This window comes from Balaenoptera physalus, assembly GCF_965194825.1.
Source record: "Balaenoptera physalus genome assembly, chromosome: 17".
NCBI lineage: Eukaryota > Metazoa > Chordata > Mammalia > Artiodactyla > Balaenopteridae > Balaenoptera > Balaenoptera physalus.
This window is the reverse complement of record NC_138895.1, coordinates 25,865,046-25,876,016: the sequence shown is the minus strand read 5'-3', so window position 1 is coordinate 25,876,016 and position 10,971 is coordinate 25,865,046.

The window sequence follows — 10,971 nt, the reverse complement described above, 5'->3', positions numbered from 1 at the left end:
TTTTCCCTCAAATATCCTGGTGGCCACCTTGCCTTCTTTCACACATGAAAGCCCAAGACTGATCTTTCCAGCTCTTAGTGTTAAGAGATCTCCTTTAGAAGGGCCGTTACCTCTTCCACTTATAACCTAGAAGGCAGAGGCCTTACCGCTAGACAGTACAAGAGAGACAGTATAAAAAAAGTAAAAGAAGAGACTGCTTTTTGTAGCCTGTGGGTTTGTAAGAAGAACAATGGGGGGCAAGAAGAGAATGATGTGTGTGTCCCTAATCTTCCCTCCCAGGCTTTGTCCCCAAGAGGTCCCTAGATATTGGCAGACAAGGGAGAAGACCACCTATCAAAGAGCACCACAAAGACGCCACATGGATCTAGGATTGGCTGTTCCCTCTGATGTCACAGTCATATAAGACACTTCCATTGGCTCATTCACCTGTGCACCTGTGTGCTATCGTAGGAGGGGAGAAGAAGGCAAGAGGAAGCCTTGCTCAGTACATGGAACAGAGTATAATATTGCATTGGAAAGAGTTAAAATGGATTGGGCCTTTATTTATATTTCCTCCCATGAGGAAATTCAAATTAGCTTAAACAAGAAATAAATAAATTAAATTTTCCTCTGTGCATTTGAGTACAGTGTAAGCTAAATTTTATGACCCAGCTTCAATTGTAATGAAGATCACCAGACCAAGTTATTTGATTTAAAAAAAAAAATCATCTGAGAATATTATATATCAAATCAATAACTAAGGATCAACTTACAGCAAGACACTATACAATATTAAAATGTTAATGATTATTCTCATGATTATATTCACTTTGCACTTTTCTTCTGAGAACTCCAAGTAATTTGTACACTTTAACTCATTATTGCCTTCATGTTAAATAGAGAAAAACTGAAACCCATTTAGTCAGAAAAATAATTTAATTGTACTGCCAGTTAGTAGTTTAATAATATGAAGAAACCATTCTTCTAATTTGCTAAGCAGTGTTTGATATTTTTATCAGTTCATGTTTTTCTTTATATTCGTGAACATATTTTTTGTAAATAATCTGCAAATGGGAGCATTCAATTAAAGTTTTTAATTTGAGCAGTATTTCTACAGTTACATATTTAAAGGAAACTTGTATCTGATTTTTAAAAAAAATGTCATGTTGATGGGATCTATTTTATTCTTTCTGAGTTTTATAGGAATGTATAATTAAAAGTAGGAGCTAAGTTCATTTACATACCTGAGTATTTATAAGAGTCTTTGTCAAAGTGTGGTCCAGTGCTCATTTCATCTGCAAGTTCCTCTTGGCCATTCTAAAGTTGACACTTTATTACAGATACTGTTTGCATAAATGGTAGTGACTTTATTTCAGTTTAACTCTAATTTACTTTTAATACTTAAAAAAAAAATCACCCATTCAGTTTCTCAGCTAAATTAGGACGACTTTTTCCACTGATTTCTTGGAAAGGTCTCTGTTCACACCGTGTGATTAACGGGGTCACAAGTGGGAGCATGTTTAGTGGAGAGCCTTTAGTCCCCTGGATGTGGTTTATGGATTGAAATAATGAAAGACAGTTATCCAGGTCAATTCTTAATTTCTTTGTCATTTCACCATTTGATTTGAGTGGTAGTAGAAGTTCTTAAGTACATTTTACCTAGTCTTTTCTTTCATATAGTTATTTTGAAGGGAAATACTGGAAGAGTTAATGTATATATCTGTACAAGAAAATTTTCTAACTGCATATGCAGATTTTTTAGAAGGTTATGTACATGTATTTGAACATTTTCATGATTTTAGTAAACACACCAATTTTATTTTTATTTTTTATCTCGGAATCAAGTTTTTTACCCAACATTTTATTATGAAAAATTTCAATTATATAGAAAAGTTAAAAGAATTGCACAGTAAACATCCATATACCCATCACCTAGATTCTATAATTTACATTTAACTATATTTGCTTTATCACATGCCTATCCATCCTTCTATCCATCTATAATCCATCTCACATTTTGATGGATTTCAAAATGAGTTGTGGACATCAGTGCATTTTACCCCTAAACATTTCAGTATGTGTGTCAATAATTTAAACTTCACTACTTGTTCACAGTTCTTTTTGTTTTTTAGGTAAAATTTATGTACAATGGAATACAGAAATATTAATTGTACCATGTAATGAGTTTTGGCAAATGAATACAACCTAAGCCTCTACAACTGCTGAAATTTCCCTCATGTGCCTTTTCAGTCAATTCCTGCTCCCATCTCCAGGAAGCAACTGATGTTCTGTTTTAAAAAAATATTTTTATTGACATATAGTTGATGTACAATATTATATAAACTCTAGGTGTGCAATATAGTGATTCACAATTTTAAAGATTAATTCCATTTATAGTTATTATAAAATATTGGCTCTATTGGGTACAAATGAACTTATCTACAAAACAGAAATAGAGTTCCAGATGTAGAAAACAAACTTATAGCTATCAGGGAGTAAGGGAGGAAGGATAAATTGGGAGATTGGTATTGACATATACACACTACTATACATAAAAAAGATAACTAATAAGCACCTACTGTGTAGAAAAGGGAACTCTATTCAATACTCTGTAATGACCTATACTGGGAAAGAAGCTAAAATAAGAGTTGATATATATATATATATATATATATATATATATATATGTATAACTGATTCAATTTGCTGTAGAGCAGAAACTAACACAATGTTCTAATCAACTATACTTCAATAAAAATTAATTTTAAAAAAAGAAAGAAATAAAAGATACATGCATACCAATGTTCATAGCAGCATTACTTAAAATTGCCAAGATATGGAAAAAACTTAAGTCTCCATCAACAGATGAATGGGTAAAGAAGATGTGACTATATATATATATGCAAAAACATACACACACACACACACACACACACACACACACAAATGGCATACTACTCAGCCATAAAAAGAATAAAATTTTGCTATTTACAACAACATGGATAGACTCAGAGGGTATCATGCTAGGTGAAAAAAGTCAGACAGAGAAAGACAAATACAATAGAATATCACTTATATGTGAAATCTAAAAAATACAACAAACTAGTGAATATAACAAGAAAGAAACAGATTCAACAGATATAGAGAACAAACTAGTGGTTACCAGTGGGGAGAGGGGAGGGGAGAGGGGCATAGGGGATTAAGAGATACAAACTATTATGTATAAACACAACTATTTTTTTAAAAGAAACAAACAAATAAATGTGTCCTTACCCCAGCTCAACCACAGTCCACTGGACACATGCAGAGAGGCAAACCGGTCAGTGCTAATTCAGGCATGTGGCTCATTGTGAGCCTTGCAAAGCCTGGTGAGAATTTGATCTGCTGATCTGTGCTGTAAGGTGTATGCAAATCTCATAAGAGATTCAGTGCTCAATAACTAAAATACTATTTTACTTTTTCTCTTAGTTTGTGGCTCCCCAGCATCAGCAGGGCTTTTAATACTTTCCTGGGGGTATAAGATGGTTTAGAAAGAAAGAGGTCCTCCTAAAATAATTCAAGGGAAGAGTGAAATGGACTTGGGTGTACGAATCCAGAATAGTTTCAACCTTCAGAAAGGGCAAGGGTTTAACTATTTTGTGAACTAATCACAAGAAAACTTTATACATGAAGCTGCACCACATGCTGTACAACCTCAGAGATGGGGCAAGATTTCTGGTCTATGATTTTCCCCTAATTCACATGTGACCTCCCACTTTGAGTCTTACAATTTCTACTAGACTGTAAGCTGTATAAGGCAAAGAATTCCTTATTCACCTTTAAATCTTCAGCCTCAGGCTTAATGCTGGCCCCTGTCATCTAATGAATATTTTAAGAATTAACTATTCCACCTACTTTTTTGTAATTTTATTAAAGTATAGTTGATTTACAATATTGTGTTAATTTCAGATGTACAGTAAAGTGACTGAGTTTTATATATATATACATATATATATATATATTCTTTTTTAGATTCTTTTCCATTATAAGTTATTCCAAAATATTAAATATAGTTCCCTGTGCTCTACAGAAAATTCTTTTTGTTTGTCCAACTTATATATAGTAGTATGTATCTGTTAATACCATACTCCTAATTTATCCCTCCCCTAGAGATTATCATACAAAATAAAGTAAATCAGACAGAGAAAGACAAATATTCTGTATATTTCATAATAATCTCTTCATTCTTGAAAGCCCACAGTAAAGCAAAGTGCTCCTAACTTCTGGTTTGGTGCTGGTTGATTCGAATAAACTTTTGCTCAGTTGAACTCTTAAAAATTTTGATATTCCTCAGTTTATCTTTTAAAAGTTCTGGTGTCAGAAGAGGGGATGAAAGGAAACCCTGAAGGCCCCCAGGAGCAATGTACATACATAGACACACATAAACCTGCAGACAGATGCAGAGATCTATAGCCTTTGTTTTAAAATTTTAGTCATGAGGCAAGTTCAATAATGCAAAACTCACTAGTTTATAAAAGAAAAATTGGATCCAAATTGCTTCTGGCAGATAAAATAAGTTAGAGTTACCTGCTCAGATGGCTAAAGCTCTTACTAATATCTGTGGAAAAGACTCCTGGAAGTCATTGAAGACAGAAAATCCTTGATTTGTAATGTCACAGAGATCATCATGACATTTATTTAAAATTTAAAAATAAACAGTTGCCTACAATGATACAGACCTACAGTAACAATTGTACTTATAAAGATAAAAGTTAATATAAGAGAGACACATCAGTTGGGCTCATAATATTCTAGTAGTCAGGATCATAATGTGAGTAAATTGAAAATAAATATTTATGAGAGGGTAGAGGGTTTTTTAATATTTTTCTTTCAGGTTTATAATTAAAAAAATACGTGACTCTTTTAAAACAGAAAATCTCATGGCTTCCTAAAAATTGGAGTGGGTTAAGGAGAAATTACTTAAAGGAAGAAAAAGAAAGTCACATTCTACAGTAGATTACATTTAAAATTTAATAAACTTACCACAGATCAGATTTTAAATAATTGCTTGCTCTGTTACTACAGAAATGTTGTCTCATAAACTGGGCTGAAAAAATTGAACAATTTTGTTGCAGAAATTTGAAAATGATGCACAAACTTAAAATTATACATATCTTCAAAATTATTCCATGTATTTTAAGTTTTGAACACACAGAGAAATATTTGTAGGAAAATTACAGGTAAGATTAGAAGGTAAATAATGAAAATAAAGTGGTACACTTTTACCAATTAACTAAAATTTGTCATATTTTGTAAATATTTTGCTGTATTTATTTATGGCACACATAGAAAATGAATAATAGAACATGTAATAAGAAAATGTAAAGTAAATAAACCAAAAAATGGGTTTTGTTAGTTATGGTATTTAGAAAAATATGGTGAATCTCTCATTTTAGTTGTGAATATTGATTTCGGTATGAATTTGATCATACTCATATTTTTCCCTCCAATGTTTCTCCATAGATTATAACTAATATTAGTACACTTTAATTGAAATCTATTGAATTTCATGTATTTCAATACTTCAAATGATTGAATTTATATGTTTTCAATCTTAGTGCAATATTCCTACTAGCATATTAATCATTTGACTACAGAGGCATTGTTTATCTTGTTTAGTGCTTTATTCCCCACTCTTAGAGTAGGGATCTGCTTGTATATAGTTGATGCTCATTAAACATGTGTTGAAAAAAGGACTATTTGGGACCTTTATCTCTTATGGAAAGGTGTGTGAAATGATTTCTTTTCTGGAGATATCAATGCCATAGAGTTAAGATCAAATGTAAAATTCATTTAACCCAGATTTTTAAAGCAAGACCAAATGAGATTTCTGAAATGAGAAATATAACAATCTCGACGTTATCATCATTATAATCATAATTAATAACTATGGGAAACAACTACTATGGGAAACATTTGTAGAGTTTAGTATACATTCCACCACCCATTTTATTAGTCATTTTCAGAGACTATCCTATTTTAGCCATGCAGAAAACATTATATTTGTTTTATATAAGGGGAAATAGTAACCCTGAGAGGCTAAGGAACTTACCCAATGTCTCTAGGTAGGCAAAGATAAAAGCAAGCAATCACATCCAAATCTGTTTCACTCGAAAGTTTTGCTATTTATTATCTATCATATTCTTTCTCAATTTGGTATATCTATCACCAACAACATTTACATGATTGCATAGTAGATATATTAATAGGTGATTATGCAGCTCTAACATTGTTAAAGAGCTTTATTTTAATGTTATTTTCTTTAAATTTCAATATAAACTTTTTCAAACGTATAAAAATATGAAAAAATCAACATCAAGCTTCAACACCAATTGGTATTTTCCTATAATGGTTTCATCTGTTCTCCTGTTTCTCTTTTATATTTGTCTGCTGGTATATATTAAAACAAATTCTAGACATCGTGTCATTTCTTTTGTCATTTCTTCTCTAAATGTTTCTGATAATACCTAAATAGAAATAAATGGAGACCCCTTATTCATAACCATAATGACATTTTCACACCTAACAAAATTAAAAATAATTGCTTACTATTATTTAATGTTCAGTCTATTTTCAAATTTCCCCTATCATTGAAAAAGTCATTATACAGTTGGATTATCCAAATCAGGATGTAAACAAAGTCTACTCACTGAATTTTATTGTTCTAGCTCCCTAATTCTTTCAATTAGGGCAGACTCACCTCTTTGCCTTTATATATTTATGTTTATTTATTTATTTATTTATTTATTTATTTATATGGCTGTGTTGGGTCTTCGTTTCTGTGCGAGGGCTTTCTCTAGTTGCGGCAAGTGGGGACCACTCTTCATTGCGGTGCGTGGGCCTCTCACTATCGCGGCCTCTCTTGTTGCGGAGCACAGGCTCAGTAACTGTGGCTCATGGGCCCAGTTGCTCCGCGGCATGCGGGATCTTCCCAGACCAGGGCTTGAACCTGTGTCCCCCGCATTGGCAGGCAGATTCTCAACCACTGCGCCACCAGGGAAGCCCCCCTCTTTGCCTTTAGACCGCATATATTCTGTTGATGAGAAGTAAAGGCTTATACAGATTCAAGTTCAATTTTTTTCTGTGGGTAGGGGGAAAGATTTCATGGCTGGTACTTTGTACTTCATATCCCATCACATCATAGTCACATAAAGTCTGGCTAATATTGACCAGTGGACTGATTAGAGAAGGAAATGGAGAAATGAAACAAAATACTTTGAATATAATATTTGGTTAAAAATGTACTGATTCACTACCTTGAAATTTGAAAATTGGTTATTAAAGAGAAAAATATCAAACATTTACCCCCAATATAAACTATATTTAAGGGCATTAAGTAGGATGAATGAATGAGGAAGAGTTATTCTACAAAATCATTAGAAGATTCCACTAGTAAGGAGTATCAAGTTAGTAATAGAGGTTTTTCAATGCACAATCCCTCATAAATGTTTTCAATATTTCATATCCATCAAGCTTATGGATTACCATAAATTTTTCCACATTCTATAGACCTTCATAAAGAGTAATTAGCTTGAAATTCAGGAAAAATTTAGCACGAAGGTGTTCAAAATCATATATGCAATCCTATTTCTTTTTATATCACTTCCAAATTTGCATCTTAGATATATTCAACTGAACATATACATGTATTAATGTTGAATGATGATATATGTCAGCCTATAAAGCTTTCAGATAGATTTTTTCACTTTTTCATCAGTGTATAACAAATATCATTATAAAGTTAAATGTCTGAAGTAAAGCTAAAGCTGCATGTCTGAAAAAATAACATCCAGCATTAGAAACAAAAGACGCTAGAATGTAACCTTTTGTATGACAATTATTCCTTTATTGCAACCTTCAATCCCCTGCCAGACGCACATGCTGCATTTTTCCCCACACACAAGCATGTTACTTTATCACATTATACTCCTATACAGTAATAGTGATATTCAGAGGCAAGACAGATTCATTTCATATCAAAATAATTATTAATGAATATACATATAGCCTAAATATCTATGACTTAGGGTATTCAGTCTCTCTTAATCTGATTCAATTTTATATAAAAGTTACCCTTTTTTGAGAATAGATGCCAACAAATTTTGCAGGGCACAGTCACTTAAAGAGCAGGCCTATTATTAATATCCTTCTATTAAATTCACCATCTATATATTATAACTAAATCCCACCAGAAAGAGTAATACCTATACTTGAATAAGGGTTTATTTAGATTCATAAGAAAAGCTTGAAGTCTTCAATTTTAAACTTAGTTTATTAGATTTCTTTCTATGCAGAAATGTCATGGGATCCCTGAGGCAAGGACTGTTTCTAACTCATCATGAATCTCCAGAGCTTGGCACGGAGGAAGGACTCAAGACATATTTGTTGAATAAATGCATTTTTAACATAAAAGAATTTCTTACTTGTCTGTAAAGATTGAAATCATGTATTAACCATGCTTGCCTTTTGGAGATAAATATTTAAGCCAGTGTCCTTTTGATTCAGGCATTGTGCATGTCCAGCCTATCTGGCAAAGACAGAGCTTTCAATCTGACATAGTTGAGTTGTCTGCTCCTAGAATACAATTGTGAAGGGAATTAAATGTGAGTTATGTCCAAACCATCAGGATGAGATGATTGGACACTGAAAATTTTTACGCAGATCAGATGTTCACACTATCCATGCTTTACTTTGCCAACATAAAATCAAATATCTGTTGCATAGTTTTTTCTTGTTTATATTTATTCTATTATCCATTCTTATCTGTCAAATAAGAAATGGATTGCTTATTATTATTTTTGCAGGTTTTAATGAGGTTTAACAGGATTTCATATGAATAAGCTATTTTTTCTTTATGTACATTTGTTATTTATATTATTAATTCATGTAAGTTGTCTAGTAATTATAGGAATTACTCAATTTATTTCCTTATATTTTCTATTTATAAAATCTCCACCTGCAATTGCTTCTATACAATAGCTCAATCTCCTCTTCTTTCAAGTTTATGCCGTATTTTACTTAGATTTTATTTTAAAACTATTTAAGAATAATAATCAAGTAGCTTGTTTCCAGAATCCAAATTATTCTAGTGATTCACTATTAAGTAAAATATAGATTTTTGGTTAAATATCTATTATTTAAATATCCTATTGCTATTTTTCCAAGAGTTTTTATTTTTAAGTCATCAGAACTGAGTATATATTTGGGATATCTTCTTAAATGATGATACGATAAGCATTTGTATCTCTTAATGTGATATATATATATATGTGTGTGTGTGTGTATGTGTATATATTCATTATATTTAAATGAATGAGTTATATTTGAATTTTCCTAGGATAAACTCTGCTTGGTTGAGATGGCTGATTACTTTTAGCCATTATTTACTTTACTTATATACCATTTAGGATTTTCTCACTTATATTCAGTATAAAAGAAGACACATTTTGTGTGTGTGTGTTTTTGCCTGTCCATCTGTCTGTCCTGTCTGTCTGTTTGCCAGATTTAAGTATAGAAGTATTTTTTTTTTGGTAATAATGTAGACATATTCCATAAGCTAATTGGAAAGGTGGGTGTGTTTTCAAGGATTCCCCCCATCACTGTTTTCCTGGATACTTGAAGTCTTTTTTCATGTATTAGGTAAAAAGATCATTTGATGGTCACAGATCAAAGTCACAATGTTGAGTATAAACGTTTACCTAGTGTGAGTCTTCAGGATTTAGTCTTTCCCCCTTTGCGTAATTCCCTGATCCTGAGGCATCAAATATTTTCCCAGAAATTTTGATAATTTGGGTGGGGGGATGTCTAAACTCATTATGAAAATCTGCAGTCCCACAGGGCCCAGCTCTGGTATCATAGTTCAAGAAAGAGGCTGCAGGGCTTCCCTGGTGGCGCAGTGGTTGAGAATCTGCCTGCCAATGCAGGGGACACGGGTTTGAGCCCTGGTCTGGGAAGATCCCACATGCCGCGGAGCAACTGGGCTCGTGAGCCACAACTACTGAGCCTGCGCGTCTGGAACCTGTGCTCCGCAACAGGAGAGGCCGCACCGCGATGAAGAGTGGCCCCCACTCGCCGCGACTAGAGAAAGCCCTCGCACAGAAACGAAGACCCAACACAGCCATAAATAAATAAATAAATAAATAAATAAATTTATTAAAAAAAAAAAAAAGAAAGAAAGAGGCTGCAGTTCTCTGGCCTTGTTACCCCTGGGCTGTTTCCATACTGGGAGTAATAGTAGACCAGGTAGAAGCAGAAAGAGGCAGCAGAGAGTTTGCATTGGAAGAAGGAGAACCATCTGAAGCATCTCAGGTAATTCTGAGAGGGTAATTTAATGTCCAAACCATGCAATTATACAGGTGATGGAGAATGCTGAAAATAATTAAAATTACATAATTTTGAAATATTATTTATTGAATATCCTGTAAAACGATTCTAAATCAAAAACTATTTTCAAAACTGAAATTCTTTCTGAAAATATATCTCCATGTATGATAAAGGAATTTTTAAAGTATGTTGACTGTCTGGATATTAATAATTAAAATAACCAAAATAATTTTGGTAAATATACCACATACTCTAAACAGTTTTTTCAACCATATCTGTCTCTCAGAAGAGCATGTCATGATATATTTCAGGGAAAAAAAAGCATTATTTCCAATAGAGTCTTTTCTATATAAAATCTTCAATCTTTTTCAAAGTTACCTTTTATTAATAATAATTTAAAGTTCTTGACACTTCCAATTAACTTTTCTCTGTAGACCATAATGTTTTATTTTATTTTATTATTTTTTATTAAGATATATTGATGTTTAGCATTATATTAGTTTCAAGTGTACAACATAATGATTCAATATTTGTATATATTGTGAAATGATCACCACAATAAGTCTAGTTAACACCTATCATGATACGTAGTTACAAAATGTGTTTTCGTGTGATAAGAACTTTTAAGAT